This window comes from Callorhinus ursinus, unplaced genomic scaffold, assembly GCF_003265705.2.
Source record: "Callorhinus ursinus isolate GAN/ISIS: 27379988/994484 unplaced genomic scaffold, GSC_fseal_2.0 scaffold1, whole genome shotgun sequence".
NCBI lineage: Eukaryota > Metazoa > Chordata > Mammalia > Carnivora > Otariidae > Callorhinus > Callorhinus ursinus.
Window position 1 is genome coordinate 16,218,677 of NW_027397063.1, and position 23,179 is coordinate 16,241,855.

General features: G+C 34.5%; 1 long non-coding RNA gene and 1 pseudogene across 1 annotated transcript in view; both read right to left on the reverse strand.

Annotated features, from left to right (window-relative positions):
• Positions 1-341: 341 nt before the first annotated feature.
• The window catches only part of LOC141373447 (uncharacterized), a 37,584-nt gene continuing 14,746 nt past the window's right edge, over positions 342-23,179 (reverse strand). The window contains exon 3 of the long non-coding RNA XR_012379486.1: positions 342-427. This is a non-coding gene — a long non-coding RNA (uncharacterized lncRNA). The remainder of the gene's footprint in view (positions 428-23,179) is intronic.
• LOC112833982 (magnesium transporter NIPA2 pseudogene) lies at positions 10,167-10,993 on the reverse strand (annotated as a pseudogene).

Consider the following 23,179-nt stretch of genomic DNA (forward strand, 5'->3'; position numbering starts at 1 on the left):
GAAATATTAATATTTGTATTTCTTCTTGAAAATTCTGTGGTCTGTTTAACTTGCAATATTTGAAACTCCCTATAGCTACTGAGAATAATTATTTACAATCCTACTAAATAACTACAATTTTTTTAAATTACCAATTATGTAGGGTTAAGTGAGGACTACAACAAATATCTTCATATTTTATAGACAAATTTTGAAGGAATGTGGACTGTAAGATTTTTACATATTCTTTATAACATCAGGTTAATTTGTTTTATTCCTGTTGATGGTTTTATGCTTTAATAGCATCTTTGCCATCATAAGAATATTTTTATGCTTCTAAAGTTGTCACTTATCTAGCAAGTTTTTTTTTTTAATAAAGATGAAAATGAATGAATGGAAATCTTTCTAATACATATGGAATTCTTTAAGAAAATGAAAACAATGTAACCTGTGGAATGAAACAGAAAACTGATAAAATATCTCCTAAAGAAATAGAAATATGTTTTTTTTTTTTTTTAGGAAGATACTTAAAGACTAACAAGCAGTTCTGCTATTAAATCAATTTGAACATCAGAACCTGTCTGAAAATGCATTGTCCTTATATTAGGCAGAATTTTAAAATGGACCCTGTTCAGTGCTATGCCCATCAAAATCCCAATGGCATTTATAGAAAAATAGAGTAGACAATTCTAAAATTCATATGGAATCACAACATACTTAGAATAGCTTTAAAAAAGCACAAACAAAAACAAAACCAGAAAACATTAAAAAAGGAAAGCTTGAAAACTCATAGTTCCTGACTTCAAAACATGTTACAAAGCGGGTGCCTGGGTGGCTCAGTTGGTTAATCATCTGCCTTCAGCTCAGGTCATGATCCTGGAGCCCCGGGATTGAGTCCCACATACGGCTCCCTGCTCAGTGGGGTCTGCTTCTCCCTCTGACCCTCCCTCCTCTCATGCTCTCTCTCTGTCTCATTCTTTGCCTCTCAAATAAATAAATAAATAAATAAGTCTTTTAAAAAACATGTTACAAAACTACAGTAATCAAACTAGTATGGTACTGGCATAAAGACAGACATACAGGCAATGAAACAGAGAGCCCAGAAATAAACCTATGTCTATATGATTAAATGATTTTTGAGAAGGGGGCCAAAGCTATACAATGAGTAAAAGATAGCCTCTTTAACAAACAGTTTTGGGAAAATGATATTCACATGCAAAAGAATGAACTTGGAACTTCATTATGGACTACACAAAAATCAAGTCAAAATGAACTAAAGACTTAAATTCAGTTTATGAAACTATAAAACTCTTAGAAGAAAGCATGGGGAAAATCTTCATAACATTGGTCTTGGCAATGATTTCTTGAATATGACAGCAAAAGCGTTGATAATGAGAGCAAAAACAGGTAAGTGGGACTACATCAAGTTAAAATCTTCTGTACAGCAAAGAAACAATAGATTTAAAGATAACCCAGGGAATGGGAGAAAATATTTGCAAACTACATATCTGATAAAAGTTCAATCTCCAAAACATATAAGCAACCCCTACACTCAAGAGCAAAGAAACACAGGGTGCCTGGGTGGCTCAATTGGTTAAGTGTCTGCTTTCAGCTCAGGTCATGATCCCAGGGTCCAGGGATCCAACCCCACATCGGGGTCCCTGCTCAATGGGGAGTCTGCTTCTCCCTCTGTCCCCCCTTCCCCCCACTCATGCTCTCTTTCTCTGTCTCTCTCAAACAAGTAAAATAAATCTTAAAAAAAAGTAAAGAAACAAATAACTCAATTTAAAAATGGACAAAGAATTTGAATAGACATTATAACAAAACAAGACATGGTAATTTCCAAAAGGTACATGAAGAGGTGCTCAACATCACTAGTCATCAGGAAAATACATATCAAAATCACAGTGAGACATCACCTCACACTTATTAGGATGGCTATTTTATTCAAAACAAAACAAAAAAAAACAAGAGTTTGTGAGGAAATGGAAAAACTGAAATCTTTGTACACTGTTGTTGGGAACGTAAAGTGCTGCATCCACTGTGGAAAATACTATGGAAGCACCTCAAAAGTTAAAAATAGAATTACCTTGTAATCCAACAATCCTATTTCTCAGTATATTCCAAAAAAATTGAAATCAGGACCTCAAAGAATTATCAGCATGCCCCTGTTACAGTAGAATTATTCACAGTAACCAAGGTATGGAAACAACCTATGAATGAATGGATAAAGAAAATGTGGTACATATATTCAATGGAATATTATTCAGCTTTTAAAAATAAGAAAAGCCTGTCATTATGCAGCAGCATAATGAATGAATTTAGAGGACTTTATGCTAAGTGAAATAAACCAGTCACTGAAGACAAATACTACATGAACCCAATTATATGAGGTATCTGAAATACTCAAATCCAAAGAAGCAGAGAGTAGAATGATGGTTGCCAGGGGAAATGGGAATTTGTTGCTCAACAGGAATAAAACTTCAGTTTTGCAAGATGATTAAGTTCTAGAGATCTACTATACAATACTGTCCCTATAGTTAACCATACTATATTGTGGGCTTAAATATTTGTTAAGAGTGTAGATCTCATGTTACGTGTTCTTACCTTAATTGCAAAAAAAAAGAAAAAGATAGCTTTGTAACCTTTGCCTCTGGCATTATACCAGTGATTATTTTATATTGTATGGCAAAAGGGAATTTTGCAGGTGTAGTTAAGATTACTAATTTGGTGACTTTAGGTAGAGACATTGTCTGAGTGGGCGTAATCTAATCCCATCCTTAAGTGGAAAGTCTTCTCAGGCTGGTGGCAGAAGAAGTCAGAGAGATCTGAAGCATGAAGAGGATTCAATCCACCAATGCTGGCTGGAAGCTGGAGGTTGCCATGTGACCAGGAATGCAGTAGGCCTATAACATCTGAGAGTGTTTCTGGTTGATAACCAGAAAAGAAACCAGAACCTCACTCCTACAAGCAAAAAGACCTGAATTCTGCCAACAATCTGAATGAGCTTGGAAGCAGATCCCTCCAGGTAGGAACTCAGTAGACTCCTTTCTTAGGCCTTGTAAGGCCCTTTGCAGAGGTTGCAGATAAGCCTGACCAGACTCTTAATCTACAAGTTTTTCAAGACTTTTATAAGCAGATCTATCAGCTTTGTTGATTACACTCTTACTTTGATATTGCATCAGAGAGATTAGAAGAAAAAAACCACATATAACTCTTGAATTTAGACTAAACTAGCACAGATGCTAACAATAAAATATATTCAAGTTACTCTCTCCTAAACCTAGAAAGTACCTTTTTCAACATTTGAGTGTGTACACACACACACACACACACACACACACACACACTTCATTCTCTGGCAAAAGCTGCAAGGTTGATTATGATTATCTTAAAACCTTGCTTTTGTTCATTATTCTGTTCATTTTATGTCATTAATTATCCTGCAGTTACTTTCTATTTTCTACAAAATAAAAGTTTATTCATTGCTCTGATAATTAAACACTCAGATATATATCAGACTATCAACCAAACAGTATTGGTTTTTTTTCCCCCCTTGCTATAATTTTAGAGAATGGATGATCTTTCTATTCTATTGGGTCTGTTGCTTTTTTTTGTCCAATACAAACATTAAGATAGTTCCTTTGTCATATATAGTCCTTTTTGTGTATTATTTCTGCACTCAAATTATATTAGTAGTGTAACTAAACCTTCTGTACTAGGATAGAAATAACTAAGAACACAGCAGAGAGAATAAGGGAAGAAAAAGAACATAAAAACACTTTCACTGAACAAGGGGATTAAGATGTATTTCATTTATTTTTATAGCATGGCCATTCAATTCCTCATTTATTCCAGAAATATTGATTGACCACTTTCTGTATTCTAGGAAGACAGTTGGCCAGACACCTTCCTGAGTATAAGGAAGGCATTTACTGGGTATGTACACTACTATCCTGGAAAATGTTTAAAGAATGACATGATTAAATACACTAAACACGTTCTCAACTCCATGACCAAATTTTTGCCTATATTTATAACCATTCCAAGTTTAAAACCTATTTTAGTTGCATGTTAAAAAAACAAAAGTAAGAAGGATATGTTTTTGTGTTATATAACTGAAAAGTCAGGCAAGGATAAGTTCATATGCTAAAATGATGTTGGCACCTTTTTCTCTACCTCTGGACTTCATTTTCCTTGATTTTAGTTCCTTTTTCATGTAGAGGTCTGGATTTAAACAAATTTAGATGGAAATATTAAAGGTGCCAAATAAGGCCAAGCCAGGTGACAAATTGATCTTTCCAAGACTATATCTATCTCCAGAAATCTCAGCAATTCTTTCTTTCTCAGAATCAGAAATCATAGAGGAAGTCTGATTGACATATTTGTGTTCACTTTTCTATGAACAAAACACTTTGTGCAGATGACTAGCATATTTGGCTAGATCTGGCTCACTTATTCTTCATTGTATCAGGTAAAGACAATGTACTAACTCTCACCAGGAAAGAGGTTTTATTATTAGAAAAAGGAAAAATGGAAAGTATATAGTTACAAATCTACCACTTTCCACTAGAACTTACTATCAGTCAGTATAATGTATTTGCTTTGATTTGATGGTATTGGGTTTTTCAAAATTTTATTCATGTTATTTTATTCACATATCAAACTTTTTCCATTTATATTAGAGTATGCTCTTATCTAGAATGTTATTTATCTTCTTCACTTTTTCAAATCCCTCTTATCTATGGAATTATAGTTCAATTTATATACCCTATATGAAATCTTTTACATTAAAATAATCTCCAGTTTTCTTAATGCTTTACAGTATTTAATATTGTTCTTAATTGTTTTACTATATTATATTGCCAATAAAACCTTAATAACATATCTCCTGGAATGTGCTTGCATACTAGAGAAATAATGGTTTTCTTATGGTTCTCAAATAAAATATTTCTTAATTACAAATGGCTTTCTAAATGGAGCACTACCCATGTATAGATATATGCAGACACATCCAAAGCTATGTCTTGCCCTGCAATGGAGCATTAGATATGACTGTTTAAACCCCTAAGGTGATTTACTTTTAATTATACAAAATAAAATTAACTTATTCTGCCAGGGCACTTAAAGCTGCTTCTGTCTGTCTCATCACAACAAACATCTCAGGACATTTTCTAAAAGATTTTTTTTATCATAGTGGAATTTGAAATATACATAAAAAGACTTTAGCAAATTTGTTGATTTAGAGCATATTTGTCCAGAGATTACCAAGTAACTAGTTAGATTAAAGTGGGTTTAATTAGGTGAGCTAAAGAGATACTTACAAACTCTTACTCCTTTCTAAAGTGTTAAGCCTACCTTAAAATTAAAGCTCCTTCATCCTTGGATCAAAAATTTTAATTATAGATTAAATTTCTAGATTTCTACAATGTGTGAATAAATGAAACAAAATCAGTTTTGACACTTTCTGAAATCCCTGGCAAATAAGGCTGTCTGTTTTTGTTTAAAAAAAAAAGGCTGAGAAGAAGTCTGCCAACCTGTATTCCTGGTTCATACCTTAAGCTTTCTTTCTTTCTTTTTTTTTTACTGAAATTTTTTTATTATGTTATGTTAGTCACCATACATTGTATCATTAGTTTTTGATGTAGTGTTCCATGATTCATTGTTTACTAAGCTTTCTGTTGGATCATGAACAATGAGACGTCTGAGAGATGCTACTTTCATCTTTTCTGAAATTTGGAAGCTTTTATTAGGTGGCATGATATATTGCTTATTCAATTAGTTTATAACTAGTCCAATGTGATTAGAGGAGCTAGAGACAAATTTTGCACTCTGCAGTTAAAGAAAGGTCTAGAGAAAATATTTCCTATAGATATAGATATCTTAACTATGTAGTTAAATAGAAACAAAGCTAAACTTAAAAATTTCACATTAAGCAAAAATAAATGCGTAATTAAAGAAAGAAATAATTAAAAAAAGGTTAAAAATTGCTCCATATCTATAGGAGAAATGTTAAGGTTGTGATTTTTCACATTTTGAGAACATATTTTATTTATGAGCCAAGAAATTTCTCTGAGATAGGACTTGATGCAGAACTTATAAATAAAAACATAGTTTGCTTATGAAGTTGTTTCCTTGAGTTCTCCAGATTCTATTGAATAAAAAAGAGTGAACCATGATTTTTGGATCAAAAGGATAAAAAAAACTGATTACATGTTAGAATGTTTTGTTATGACTTTAATAACTAAACAAGAAAAATTGAATTATTGATTTAATTTTGACCAAAAATTATTGATTAAAATGCTTAAACATTTTCTAACTGGATAGATAAATATGTGTCTACATATATAAATATTTGCACATATTTAATTTTGGAACTTTTCTCTAACAGTGTGAACATTTTAAGATTAATTTTTTTTTAATTGTATAATAAATGTGTATTCTTTCTCAGTTTTTTGCAAATGTATAGAAACTATTGTGTTAAAACAGCGCTTTTCACAAAATCATTTACCTTTTATGCTATTTAAAATAAAATATTGGGGCACCTGGATGACTCAGTCAGTTAAGCATCTGCTTTTGGCTCAGGTCATGATTCTGGGGTCCTGGGATCAAGCCCCCCATGTCAGTCACACTGCTCAGTGAGGAGTCTGCTTCTCCCTCTGCCCTTTCCTCCTGCTCATGCTCTCTGTCTCTCAAATGAATAAATAAATCTTAAAAAAATAAAATAAATTAAAGCATTGTTTTTTCTTAATATAATCTTAAAAAAATTTAATATCAACCACATGATATATTTAAAATATTTTTCTGAAATATCTCTAGAAAAACTTTATTTCATTACTGTAGATTACATTTTTATGTACTATAAGAATTTTCCACCCTTCTAATGTACTTTCATATGTTCGTATATTTTTTATTTTCAATGATATGTGAAAAATTTATACTTTCATATTTGTATATACTCAGTATTACAAAATAGTTCTAATTAGTGCCACGTATCTTAAGTATTACAGTAAAATCTTTTTGTTTGCTATGTTTAAGAGAAGCATGTCATAGACTTATTTACCATCTCAGAAAAGTTTCAGAAAAGGACTAGAATATGAAATAAGTATAGCTTATTTGGCTGGACTTTAGTTTTCTTTAAATATACTCATCTATTTTTTCTCTATAGCCAAAATTGAACATCCATTCTTTCCACTTAGTCTTTAGTGCACTTTGTTTCCCATTAGGCATTATAAAACTTTTAGCTTAAGTACTGTACTCTAAAATCTATTTTTCTTAAGTAGTCTTAATAATATATTTCTAAACCTTTCCCCTGTACTACCTTCATCTGTAAAGCTGACTAAATAGTCACACTATGAAATTGATTACTTGGGCAATGAAGCAGAGCATAATCTTTGACTTTTAAAGATAATTCTCTGTCCTGGCACAAGGTAGCTCTATTACATAAAATTCCTTTCTCCTTTTCATAATGCTAGATACTCAAAATAGGGGAAAAATCATGTCATTTAAATTCAAATATATTTATCATTAATAAAATATTTTTGTATATCATCATTATGTATTACAATAGTAATGTATTATAGTTACTGTCAGTCTTCATGGATGGTTTTTAATGGCCAACAACTGTATTTATTCACTATGCCACTTATTCATTTGTTGTTGTATTTGTTTCAGTAATTCGGTATTTATGGATAATTTAATATATAACATAATTGTTTACCATGATTATATTGAGGACAAAACAGATATCTTTTCCCTTAAAGAAAGTGATTATGGCTAAACCATCAATGTCAAATAAAAGAAAATAAATTTATGCTTTAAATATGAATAATGTTGTAAACAGTTATAAAACATTCTGTACTAGGTAATAATTATCTCTAAGGTTGTACTTGTATTATACATCATTGAGAGGAAGCTAAATTGAAGGGGATTAATATTAAAATGGAAACTAAAATGGAGACTTCAGCTGTTAATATTCTCCTTTTAGGTCAGGGTTAAACTCTAGTAAAAGCAGTATTATTCCTATTGTTACAATAAGAAAATTGATAATAGCTCTCCCATACACAAACCATTATACTTTTCACAAATTATATCTGGTATTAGACTGTACTCATCAAATTTCTTATTACATTTTTTTTTATTTGAGTATAGTTGGCACATAATGTTATACAGTTTTGGGTGTACAACTTGGTGATTTGACAAGATTATACATTATATATTCACCACAAGTGTAGCTACCATCTTGTCCTGTTATATTGTCATTACAGTATCACTGACTATGGTCCTTATGCTGTGCTTTTTATTCCTGAGATTTATTCATTCCATAACTGTAAGCCTGAATCTCCCTCTCTCCTTCACCAATTGCCCAACCACTCCTCTCCCATCTGGCGACCATCAGTTTGTTCTCTGTATTTATAGGTCTTATTCTGCTTTTTGTGTGTTAGTGTCCATCAATAGACAAATGGATAAGGAAAAAATGTGGTGTGTGATATATAATATACGTATATAATGAAATATTATGCAACCATTAAAAGGATGAGTTTGTGCCATTTTCAAGAGCATGGATGGACCTAGAGGGTATTTGCTAAGTGAAATAAGTCAGACTGAAAAAGACAAATATTCTACTCATAAGTGGAAGCTAAAAAAACCAAAAACCCAAAACAAAAACAGATAATGCTGTATTGCAAAAACTCACAAAATATTGATGGCTACAAAGCAAGCATTTATATCATACTTAGAAGTACACATATTGATTGAGATTAAATTTATCTCATCTGCAGTCAACTAGGTACCTCTTGGCTAGGCTGAACTTCAGACTTTGGTGTGAGTGCAAGTCACCTCTGTAAGCCTTCATTGTTGGACCACGGCTGAAGGTAGAATCCAGGCTGAAGCTGCCACATTCACCTGGGACCTGCTTCATCACAGCAGGTAGCAAAAGCTCCAAAAGGACTGAGGGAAACTGGGCATGCATCTTAACGGCTTTATTTCAGAACTTGACCCACTATTACTTCTGTTTTCTTTCCATCTGCCAAAGTCTCATGTTTAGTCAATGAGGTGTATGAAAGTATAATGAACCAACAAGGAAGCCATGGCAAGGTTGGGCAGAATAGAAATAATTTGGGGAAATAATGCAGTCGATCATATATATAGGGGTGGATATTCATTTTTTTTTTGCCTTAAGTTTTAATACCAAAGAAAATGCAAATTCACCAGTGAAGAGGTTTAGCTTACTAGTGCATTTCCATCTTCTACAATTGTTATTTCACTGATGAGGAAATGAAGTATTTGTTGATTCTTTAAATTGCCATTAGTGCATTTATTTTTTGGTAAAGGTGTCAACCTTTAAAATATCTCTAGAATAATAGAATGCTAATAGAAATAGAAACCAATCATACACTGAGGTCATTTTTGTGACCTGTTACACTATAAGAGAGGCAATTGTTCTTGTTTTAAATTAGGAAATAAGATGATTATCTTAAGAGAATGTTGTTTGGGGACTATTTCAGTTTTTTATTGCCGAGTAACAAATAAGCTTCATGACTTGAAACAACATCCTTTTATTATCTCACAGTTTTTGTTAATGAGAAATACAGACAAGCTCAGCTGAGTTTCTGCTTAGTTATACCCAAGGCCAAAGTCAAATGTTGACTCAGGGTGCTGAGTTCTTATCTGGAGACTCTGGGGAAGAATTCTCTTTCAATCTTACTTGGGTTGTTGGCTGGATTCAATTTCTTGTCGTTTTAGGATTGAAGTCCCTGTTCCATGTCTGGCTGTCAGCCAGGATCTGCTTTTGGTTTCTAAAAGTCACCTGCATTATTTTTTGTATGTTCTTTCCAATTTCAAGACAGCAATGGCATGGTAAATCCTTCTTATACCTCAAATATCTCTGACTTCATCTTCTGCCAACAATAAGAAAACTTTCTGCTTTCAAAGGGGTCATGTGATTAGATTAGCACCACCTGAATAATTTCTCTGTTTTATGGTTGACTCCTTAGTAAACTTACCTACATCTGCAACATCTTTTTCTATGTAACATGACATAATCATGGGATTAACACCTGGAAGTAAGGTCATGAGGGACATCCTAAAATTCTGCTTAACACACGAAAATCCTTTTTTCAGTCACATTTGATATTCAAATTCATTTAGTAGCAGAATTACAGATTAGCCTTTTAAATATTTTTTTCTCATAATGCTGTCAGATTTCCATTTCTCTAGGGGATTTTTTCCAGCTTGCTATTCAATTGCACCAGTTAATTTTTTTTCATTATTATGAAGAATTGCATACATATTAGAGAGATTGTCATTCATTACTTTTTCATCTTTTTGAAAACACATAGGCTGACTTGTTAGAAAAAAACTGACATCTTTAAAGGCACAAAAATATTAGTGTTTTCCCACAAAATGGTGAGATAAACACTCATAGTACCATCAGTAGGCACATCTTGTCACCCCTTAAAAGAAGAGCTAAACTAGTTAAAACTGAAATTGTAAAGAATACCTAATATAATAGAATCACCATGGAAGTGTTGAATATATCCAGGGCCCTATGTAGACATAATTAATCTCTGTGCTTACACAGACTATACAGCTAAGCAGAAGAATCCAAGCCAAGGGATATCCAGTACAGACTTCCCAACAAAAATATATTTAATAACAATACCCAGACCTTTAAAATGGGATGCTGAAAATGCTCCAATGACAGAGTAAGCATATTGTTATATAAACGTCCGTACATCTAGAGCAAGATAGTACCACAAAGATTAGTATTAAAGACACAGTGACCACAAATGCTTCAAAAATAACCAAACCCAGATCAACTAACTGGTGAGACATGTATTAAAAGTTTCTATCCTTTCATCCTCTCTTTCTTTGAAGCACGAATGACCGTAATTGTAGATCCCGGGCAGCTTAATAATCACCCCATTTTCCCATGAAGATTTAGGTTTTTTTGTTTAGAAAGTATGAAAAAAAAATCACTTACTAGGAGATAAAGAGCTTCTAAAATAGTCATTAATTGACCATTGTAAATATAAGCAACAAAGTTGGCTGTCCCTACAATATCTAGAGACTACCTACATTCCATGTAATGTGGCTGCTTCTGTTTTTATGCCAGCAATGGCGTGATGAATCCTTCTTATGCTTCAAGTCTTAGTCTTCATTGCCTGCCTTTCCCCCACTGATATCTGTCTAGCCTGCTACAACCATTCTTTAAGACATACATGACCACTCTGAGTTGGAATAAATATCTGGTCTTCTGTAGTCAAAGAACCTCAGGCTTTTATGTCACCATATTGTTCATCCAGTACCAAGTGCAAATGTTGATACTGTAGTCAGTCATACACACTGCCTCTTTCCTAAGGGAATACTAAAATGGTATAACCCCAGTATGACTTTGGGTTATGGCCACCACCAGGACACAGGCACTACTACTGAGAAGGCTTGGGCCCAGCTGAGTGGTGCCATTTGCATTTTATTTAGAGTTGTAAAATTTAGTATGCAAGTATTTTGACACAGGGAAATGTGTCAGGTCAGAATCCAGACATGAATCTTGTACATAATTTCTTTTATACTTTATTCTTGGTAAGTATCAGTTCTGTGTAATTGATTTTAGGTTATAATTTTCTGAGGGTAACTGTGTCAAAATTTTGACCTACTCATCTTACATGATTATTTTGGCAGGCAATCCCTCTTACCATCTACTTTTTCTCTGTCAGGGATCATGCTTCCTCCTAAATAGATAAAATATAAATGCCATGAGACTGAAAAAAAAAAAAAAAACCTCAACGATATACCCCTCGTTCCTCCAATACGTATTCTGCTATTTCCTTGCCTACATTTAGTTTGCCAGTGGAGGTTATCCAAACTATGTATTCAGTTCATCACCTCATCAGCTTTCTTCACTTACTGCATTTAAACATCCATTTTACCATTCCATTGAATGACTCATAAATGTGACCCCCATAAACTTACTGATTGCTCAATCAAATGGATATATATTATTTAATCTCTCTGAAGTATTTTATATCATTGGCAGGTCTTTATACATTGTGATGCTGTCCTCTTTCTTTTTATGACTCCAAAGCATCAAGGTTTTACTCCAATTTTTTCTGACCATTCTTTCTTAAGAATGGTGTCACTGAATCATCTTTCACTGACTATCCTGTCACTGGTGAGTCCCATTATCAATTGTATATCCTCAAGTTCCTTACGACCACACTACACATCCACTCCCAATTGCTTTATGTTCATTTTCCCATATATGCTTATAATTTTCAGTTCTAAACTTCAGTTTATAACACTTTTATCAGTTGCAGACATATATTTCTATGTCAGCCATATCCTTACTGGCCCCACTGAGAGATTCTTCAGACATTCACATTTGACCTAATCCCAGACAGACAAACAAGAAAAAACATACAAAATTTCAGTACTTCAGTCTTTCTCTTCCAGGAAAAAAAAATAATAAATGAATTAAGTTATATTTTTAAAAGTAAATAACTTAATTGAAATTTAAAGGTATTTCAAATGATAAGCAACACTGAAAACTTTGGGGAAAATTTATGTTTACATTTCCTTTAAGATTTAATCACTGGTATATGAGGATGAATGCCGCCTGGAAAATCCACAAACAGGGCTGCCGTAGAAAAGAAATATAGTATAAGAATACTCTTATATTAGCAGGAAATCATCATATTATCACTCTTGTCACTTTAAATTTTGATCCATTTGATTCCACAAGGAGACATTACAGTTCAATAATATGTGAGGACTGGATAAAGAAGATGTGTTATATATATAATGGAATATTAACCATAAAAAAGAATGAAATTTTACCATTTGCAATGACATGGATGGAGCTAGAGAGTATTATGCTAAGTGAAATAAGTCAGTCAGAGAAAGACAAATACCATGATTTCACTCATATATGGAATTTAAGAAAAAAAGCAATGAACATAAGTGAAAAAGAAAGAGAGGCAAATGAGAAAACAGACTCTCAACTATAGAGAACAAACTGAGGGTTGCTGAAGGGGAGGTGGGTGGGGGATGGGTTAAATGGGTGATGGGGATTAAGGAGGGCACTTGTGATGAGCACCGGGAGTTGTATGTAAATAATGAATCACTAAATTCTACACTTGAAACTAATATTACACTATATGTTAATTAACTGGAATTTAAATAAAAACTTGAAAAAAGAAAAGAAATATCGTCTGGGGACATCTGTTATAAGAAAAATGGGATTTTAAAATAATGTTATCTCAAATACTTAGAAAAAAATGGCAAGTTTTTTTAGAAGAAAAATGACTTTTTGATGAGGCTAGACTGATTTGAAAGAGTAGAAAATTTAGAAATGTTAAACCATTAAGTGTATTGAAGTATGAAAATAAGAAAACAATACCTCAATTATTAGTGACATTTAAACTTTGCTCTTCTACAATAAGAATATAATGGCTTCAGTCTTACTTTTCTGTAGAAGCAATGGAATGAAATAAGGTTTCAGAGAGAAAGAGAGAGCAATCCTTGATAACTAAATAAATAGAAAATAGATATTGTTACTTTCTTCCTTGTGGTATGAAATCTGGCCCAGGTGAAGGGTAAGAAATAGTGATCATGACTATGACCTATGGCCAGCAAGATGGTATAGTGTTTTAAATCTACAAGATAACCATGTACCTCATCCATCTCTCAGTTATGGCAGCAGTCTTTATTAGAGAACAGAAACAGTAAGCATTGAAAAACAAGATAGAGATTAATCCTAGTAAGTCTAAAGACCCATTGCAGAATGTATCTAAATGATAGGGCCTACCTTCCTTGTATTTATAAAATTATAATGCAACAATTACGATTAACCAAAAAAAAGTACTTCAATCAAGTAAATCCAGTATGTCTTCTTTGAGGTTTCTATGTCAGGATTGTATATAAATAGACAGTTATTTATTTTGAGATTCCTTTTTTATAAATTATAAGAGGGTACTGAGAATGAAGAATCTGTGTACAAAGTGTAATAGAATTTAGGGGAAGACAACTGTTTCTTCTTGCTGACTAAATGCTAAATGATCAATCTGCTCAGATATCAAGCAGTACATATTTAGCAATTATCTAAGAAACCACAAAAACTATATAAGTATTTCAGCATGTTAGACTGCAAGAGATTTAAAATTTTAGTTTAGGTAATCTATTTTGGGAATAAACAAAAGACTGAAAGGGTTAAAAGCAATATGAAATATCCTAGAAATATTTTAAGATAACATCCATTTTTGGGTTTTGCAACTAATGTTATTTTCCATACTTCTGTTGGTTTAGTTTCCCTTTAAAATAAATAAATTCAAAAAATTATACTTTGCAAAGGAGTAAAAGACAAAATTATGATCGTTCTCATGCTGCCATGGAAATGTCTAATTGCTACTTTTTTAACACAAATTAATTTTCTCATATGCTCAATTTAAGTATCATCCAATTTTCCTCTCTGTGGCCTTTTGCTTAAGGAGTAATTACATTGCTGACATTTTTTATTAAAACAATACTATCTATTTTAAAAAGCATTAAGCCTGCCATTGATTTCAGATCCTGAATAAAAATTTGCTTGATGAATCAGGATATGTCTTAATACTCTATGAAGCCTATATGTATCAGACAACAGTTTAAATTGCATAGTATTCACATAAAAAGTCATTTTTAAAAAAATCAATAACACATTTGAAATTTGGGTCCTAATACAATGAAACAGATTTTTAAAAATATACATATATTTTAAATATTATATATATAGTCCATTCTGATGAAGCTATCACCTAATAATTTTAATTTTTAGTTGGAAAATGTAAATTAATTTACAGTTATAAATGTTGGAAATTATACTTGGAAGTATTAATTTACAGTTAGAAACTTAACATTTTAGCTTTTTTTTGGAGTCTGAAAAATAATCTGTGGCTTACTATATATTTACTAAATACATTTCCAAATTCTGGAGAACGTTTCAAACTCAGTGAGGAGGAGCTATGAGCCACTTAACCAGTACAATGAGAGCATTAGTAGTGTTATGAAGGATGCTGCTGGGCAGAATGGTGGGGAAGAAATGTGCAATTCAACAAAATGGACCTATGAATTCTGAAAGATAATAATTTCACTAGACAAAAAGAATCTTAGTAATCTGTAAATGAGGACAAAGGATCTAGCCAAGCATATAGCAAAAGAATCTCACTTAGAAAATCCCTAAACCAAGGCCCTGACATCTGAATAGAGGTGGATCTTAATCTAATGCATATGAACTTGTATTATAAAGTGAAAAAACAAAAAGAGAGAGAGTAGATCTTAAAAGTTCTCATCATTTATAACTATGTATGGTGATAGATATTAACCAGGCTTATTATGGTGATCATCTTGCAATATATGCAAATATGGAATCGTTATGTTTTACACCTGAAATTAATATATCAATTATATTTCATTAAAGTGAAGAAGTGTCTATGATCAATTCCTATAAGTTGTGTATAACTTGACTTTGGTTTCAAGGATAATTCTATGCTTAATATCTTTCACAATGGACAAATAAAATCAATAAGCATATCTTCAGTGAATGGCATGAAGGGGAAGATAATAGTTCTTTTTTTTTAAATTTTATTTTATTATGTTATGTTAGTCACCATACATTACAGCATTAGTTTTTGATGTAGTGTTCCATGATTCATTGTTTTCATACAACAAACAGTGCTCCATTCAATATGTGCCCTCATCAGGCTAACACATCTCGCCACCCCCCTCCCTTCTAGAACCCTCAGTTTGTTTCTCAGAGTCCATAGTCTCTCATGGTTCGTCTCTCCCTCTGATTCACCCTTTCATTTTTCCCTTCCTACTATCTTCTTCTTCTTTTTTTTTAACTTATAATGTATTGTTTGTTTCAGAGTTACAGGTCTGTGATTCAACAGACTTACATAAGTCTGTTGACTTACAACAGTCTTACATAATTCACAGGACTCACCATAGCACATACCATCCCCAGTGTCTATCACCCAGCCACCCCATCCCTCCTACCCCCCACCACTTACTGTATAGTAAAAAGGGGCTTTAAAACTAAGGATATACCTACAATATAATGCCTATGATTACCTACTTATATCCCTCCTAGTGTATTCTCTGTTCTGTAATCTTCACATACTGAAGATAAATAGGTTAAAAGACTCATTTTTATATACACATTGCATATATATAATATATCAATTATATTACCTGTTTTTAATGTTTAAATTTAGTTTGTTTTTATTTTTTTAAGATTTTATTTATTTATTTGAGAGAGGGAGAATGAGAGATAGAGAGCACAAGAGGGAAGAGGGTCAGAGGGAGAAGCAGACTCCCCGCTGAGCAGGGAGCCCAATGCGGGACTCAATCCTGGGACTCCAGGATCATGACCTGAGCCGAAGGCAGTCGCTTAACCAACTGAGCCACCCAGGCGCCCTAAATTTAGTTTAAATATTCCTTACTTAAAAATTATCTAATGTTATGTATAGTTGAATATATAATTATTTGAAATAAGCCCTCTTTTCAGACCTTAAACATCACATTTATGACACTCATTACTTCATTGTCTTAGTCTTCATTTAACCCAGCAACACAACATAGACCTAACGTTCCTCCAATAATTTCCTTTGATTTAAATTTCCTCAACTGTTAAGGAATTTGATGTATTCCATGTATGGCTGGAGGCTGTGATTTTTCCCACTATGAAAGATTATAGGTGGTAATACATGTTTTCAAAGCTTCAATTTTTTTCTTCAATTTGAAACTCTTTTAGCTAATTCTCATATTTTTGAAGCTCCAGGCATTAAGCAGTGGGTGGAATTTAATGACAAAAGCAGCAGATGTTATTAATGCAGATACTATCGGCTGCATCAAATTCATGTTTAGAAGATGTGATAGTGGGGCAGGAGTAAAGTCAGGTCCTTTTTTATTTTGTAATAGGTACTTTTCATATTGACAGAACACAAATTTCTGCTTCATTAAAGAGTTTTTTAGAAGTCATAACAATGAGGTGAAGTAAGAAAGAAAAAAGTGAGGAAAAATATTAAAAATACCACTCAAATCAACACTTGGATAAAAACTGAATATGTCAATTTTTGGCCTTACTAAGGAATAACACAACTTGGTAATAAATACAATCAATGGCATTAAAATGAAATCAACTCTCTTGATATTCATCTAATCTAGGAAAGGAAATAATTCATTTCTAAGCAATCTACACATTTAATGCAATGCCTATCAAAATAGCAACAGCATTTTTGAAGAACTAGATCAAACAATCCTAAAATTTGTATGGAACCACAGAAAAACTCCAAATGCCCAAAGCAGTCTTGACAGGGAAAAGCAAAGCTGGAAACATCAGAATTCCAGACTTCAAGTTATATTACAAAGCTGTAGTGATCAAGACAGTATGGTACTGACACAAATTTAGACATATAGATCAGTAGAATAGAAAGCCCAGAACTGAACCCATAACTATGTGGTCAATTAATCTTCTACAAGCAGGAAAAAAACATCCAATGGAAAAAGTCCTTTCAACAAATGGTGTTTGGTAAAACTGGAAAGCAATATGCAAAAGAATGAAACTGGTTGACTTTCTTACACCATACACAAAAATAAATTCAAAATGGGTTGAAGAGCTAAATGTGAGACAGGAAACCATTAAAATCCTAGAGCAGAGGAGGAGCAAGATGGCGGAGGAGTAGGAGAACTAAATTTTGTCTGGTCCCAGGAATTCAGCTGAATAGGGATCAAACCATTCTGACCACCTACGAACTCAACAGGAGATTGAAGAAAACAATAGCAACTCTGAACAGAAAAGCGACCGCTTTCTGGAAGGTAGGATGTGAGGAGAAGTGAATCCAAGGTGATATTTGGGCAGATAGATGGCGGGGGAGGGGTGCCTACTTCAGCTGCTTCTGACAAGTGATAGAGCCACAGAGCACAAAATCGGAACTTTTAGAAGTCAGCTCCACTGAGGGATGTCGCTCCAGTGGCTAAGCAGGGTGTGTGTGTGTGTGTGTGTGTGTGTGTGTGTGTGTGTGTGTGTGTGTAACCCTCACTGGGACAGTGTGGTCTCAGGACGCTTGGGGTCACAAAAAGACTGGAGGTGCCTGAGTGGGCAGAGCTCCCAGGTACTGGAGCAGGGAAGCCAGCTGCAGAGACAGAGCCGAGGAGTGGGCTCTCAAGCTTCGGGTTGACATAAACTGTGATCTGCAGCACAGCTGGGCCACTGCTCTTCCAGCAGGGACCCAACAAGTGGCAGATCCAGGGAGACTCCCCTTCCTCCCCTGGGAGGAGCGGCGCAGGAGCACACTGCAGGGATCTGCTGGGTTTGGAGACTCCAAATGGGGTCATGCACCAGAGATAGAAATGTTTGGTCACAGGCAGGGTGAGCACGGAGTGCAGCCAGACTGGGGAGACAGGAGTCATCGACTGCTTTTCTCTGGGGGCTCACTGAAGAGTGGAACACCGAGGTCTCAGCTGCTCTGGGGCAGAGATTGGGAGGCCGCCATTTTCACTCTTGTCCTCCAAAACTGTAGGGAAAGCTTGCAGGGAGCAAAAGCTACTGAGAGCAAAACTGAGCAGATTACTTAGCCCGGCCAGCAAGGGCGGGGCAATTCTGCTTCTGGCAAAGACATTTGGGAACCATGGCAATAGGCCCCTCCCCCAGAAGATCAGCAAGAACAGCCAGCCAAGACCAAGTTTACGGATCAATGAGAACGGCAGAACTCCAGCGCTAGGGGAATACTGCACATAGAATTTATGGCTTTTTTCCCATGAGTCTTTAGTCTTTCAAAGTTAATTTTAACTTTCTTTTTCTTTTACCCTTTTTCAACCAACATCTTATCAATCCCTTTTTTAAAAGACCCCATCAAAAAGGAGAATTACAGGCCAATATCCTTGATGAACATGGATGCACAAATTCTCACCAAAATACTAGCCAATAGGATCCAACTGTGCATTAAAAGGATTATTCACCATGACCAAGTGGGATTTATTTCTGGGCTGCAAGGTTGGTTCAACATCTGCAAATCAATCAATGTGATACAATACATTAATCAAAGAACAAGAACCATATGATCCTCTCAATAGATGCAGAAAAAGCATTTGACCAAGTACAGCATTCTTTCTTGATCAAAACTCTTCAAAGCATGGAGATAGAAGGTACATACCTCAATATCATAAAACCATCTACGAAAAACCCACAGCATTGAGAATATCATTCTCATTGGGGAAAAACTGAGAGCTTTCCCCCTAAGGTCAGGAACACGGCAGGGATGTCCACTATCACCACTGCTATTCAACATAGTATTAGAAGTCCTAGCCACGGCAATCAGACAACAAAAAGAAATAAAAGGCATCCAAATTGGCAAAGAAGTCAAACACTCACTCTTTGCAGATGATATGATACTTTATGTGGAAAACCCAAAAGACTCCACCCCAAAAATGCTAGAACTCATACAGGAATTCAGTAAAGTGGCAGGATATAAAATGAATGCACAGAAATCAGTGGCATTCCTATACACCAACAATAAGACAGAAGAAAGAGAAATTAAGGAGTTGAACCCATTTACAATCGCACCCAAAACTATAACATACCTAGGAATAAGTCTAACCAAAGAGGTAAAGAATCTGTACTCAGAAAACTATAAAATACTCATGAAAGAAACTGAGGAAGACACAAAGAAATGAAAAAAATATTTCAAGCTTATGGATTGGAAGAACAAATATTGTGAAAATGTCAATGGTCCCTAGAGCAATCTACACATTCAATGCATTCCCTGTCAAAATATCATCAACTTTTTTCAAAGAAATGGAGCAAATAATCCTAAAATTTGGATGGAACCAGAAAAGACCCCGAATAGCCAGAGGAATGTTGAAAAAGAAAAGCAAAGCTGGTGGCATTACAATTCCGGACGTCCAGCTCTATTACAAAGCTGTAATCATCAAGACAATATGGTACTGGCACAAAAACAGACACATAGATCAATGGAACAGAATAGAGAGCCCAGAAATGGACGCTCAACTTTATGGCCAACTCATCTTTGACAAAGCAGGAAAGAATGTCCTGTGGAAAAAAGACAGTCTCTTCAACAAAGGGTGTTGGGAAAATTGGACAGCCACATGCAGACGAATGGAACTGGACTATTTCCTTACACCACACACAAAAACAGACTCAAAGTGGTTGAAAGACCTAAATGTGAAACAGGAGTCCATCAAAATCCTAAGGGAGACCACAGGCAGCAAACTCTTTGACCTCAGCTGCAGCAACTTCTTCCTAGAAACATCGCCAAAGGCAAGGGAAGCAAGGGCAAAAATGAACTCTTGGGACTTCATCAAGATAAAAAGCTTTTGCACAGCAAAGGAAACAGTCAATGAAACCAAAAGACAACCGACAGAATGGGAGAAGATATTTGCAAATGACATATCAGATAAAGGGCTTGTATCCAAAATCTATAAAGAACTTATTAAACTCCACACCCAAAGAACAAATGAGCCGATCAAGAAATGGGCAGAAGACATGAACAGACATTTTTCCAAAGAAGACATCCAAATGGCCAACAGACACATGAAAAAATGCTCAACATCGCTGGACATCAGGGAAATCCAAATCAAAACGTCAATGAGATACCAGCTCGTACCAGTCAGAATGGCTAAAATTAACAAGTCAGGAAACGACAGATGTTGGCGAGGATGCGGAGAAAGGGGAACCCTCCTACACTGTTGGTGGGAATGCAAGCTGGTGCAACCACTCTGGAAAACAATATAGAGGTTCCTCAAAAAGTTGAAAATAGAGCTACTGTGCGACCCAGCAATTGCACAACTGGATATTTACCCCAAAGATACAAATGTAGGGATCCGAAGGGGTATGTTCAGCCCGCTATTTATAGCAGCAATGTCCACAATAGCCAAACTGTGGAAAGAGCCAAGATGTCCATCGACAGGTGAATGGATAAAGAAGATGTGGTATATATACACAATGGAATGTTATGCAGCCATCAAAAGGAATGAAATCTTGCCATTTGTAACAACACGGATGGAACTGGAGGTTGTTATGCTGAGTGAAATAAATCAATCAGAGGAAGACATGTATCATATGACCTCACTGATATGAGGAATTCTTAATCTTAGGAAACAAACTGAGGTTTGCTGGAGGGGTGTGAGGTGGGAGGGATGGGGTGGCTGGGTGATAGACATTGGGGAGGGTGTGTGCTATGGTGAGTGCTCTGAATTGTGTAAGACTGTTGAATCACAGACCTGTACCTCTGAAACAAATAATACATTATATGTTAAAAAGAAGAAGAAGAAGAAGGAGGAGGAGGAGGAGGAGGAGGAGGAGAAGGAGAAGGAGGAGGAGGAGAAGAAGATAGCAGGAAGCGAAGAATGAAGGAGGAGAAATCGGAGGGAGAGATGAACCATGAGAGACTATAGACTCTGAGAAACAAACTGAGGGTTCTAGAAGGGAGGAGGGTGGGGGGATGGGTTAGCCTGGTGATGGGTATTAAAGAGGGCAAGTACTGCATGGAGCACTGGGTGTTATCCGCAAACAATGAATCATGGAACACTACATCAAAAACTAATGATGTAATGTATGGTGATTAACATAACATAATAAAAATAATTACGTTAAAAAAAAATCCTAGAGCAGAACATAGCCAGTAACCTCTTTGACATCTGTGGTAGTAACTTCCTTCTAGATATGTCTCCTTAGGCAAGGTAAATAAAAGCAAAAATGAACTATTGAGACTTCACCAAAATAAAAAAAACTTCTGCACAGCGAAGGAAACAATCAACAAAACTAAAAGGCAACCTACAGAATGGGAGATCTTTGCAAATGACATATCTGATAAGAGGTTAACATCCAAAATATATAAAGAACTTACAAACTCAACACCCCAAAAACAAATAATCCAATTAAAATAATGGGCAGAAGACATGAATAGAAATTTCTCCACAGAAGACATCCAGATGGCTAACAGACACCAAAAAGATGCTTAACATCACTGATCATCAGGAAAATACAAATCAAAACTATGATGAACTATCACCTCAGACCTGTCAGAATGACTAAAATGAACAATACAGGAAACAACAGGTGATGGCAACAATATGGAGAAAGGGGAACCCTCCTACACTGTTGGTGGGAATGCAAGCTGGTGCAGCCACTGTGCAACACAGTATGGAGTTTCCTCAAAAAGTTAAAAATAGAACTATCCTATGATCCACCAATTGCACTACCAGGTATTTATCCAAAGAATGCAAAAATACTAATTCAAAAGGATACATGCACCCCGATGTTTATAACAGTATTATCTACCACCTATAATAGCCAAGATATGGAAGCACCCCAACTGTCCATCAACTGATTAATAGATAATGAAGATATCTCAGCCATAAAAAAAGAATATTGCTCAGCCATAAAAAAGAATTAATCTTGTCATTTGCAACAACACAGACGGAGCTAGAATATTGCTACATAAAATAAGTCAGAGAAAGACAAATACCATATGATTTCACTCATATGTGGAATTTAAGAAATAAAACAAGTGAGCAAAGGGAAAATAAAAGAGAGGGGGAAGCAAACCAAAAAACAGACTCTTAACTACAGAGGACAAACTAATGGTTACCAGAAGGGAAGTGGGTGGGGGAATGGGTTAAATAGGTGATGAGGTTTAAGGAATGCATTTGTGATGAGAACCAGGTGTAGGATGGACGTGTTAAATCACTATGTTGAACACCTGAAACTAATATTACACTGTATATTAACTGAAACTTAAATAAAACTTAAAAAAATAATTCTGTTTGAATTAATTAATTTTTTTCTGAAATACTTTGAAACTACAAAAATATTTTTATTTTAGTCACTATTACCTCATTGTGTAGGTTTGAATTTGAATGCTTCACTCATATAAACTGTATTTTGAATCTGAGTCATGTAATATATAAAGATAGATCTGTGTACATATGGAAAATGTTCTCTATATTATGTAAAAAATTTTCTTAGGCATAAAATGTTGAGACATGGGAAATTCAAATTTAACTTTCCTCTACTTATATAAATATCCAAAAATATTTAATCACTAAATACTAAAGATCATGATATTTAAGTAAAGAACAGTATAATGTTTTGTCAATTTCTTTGTATTTAATATTTTACTGAACTTCCACATTCTCCTAGAAT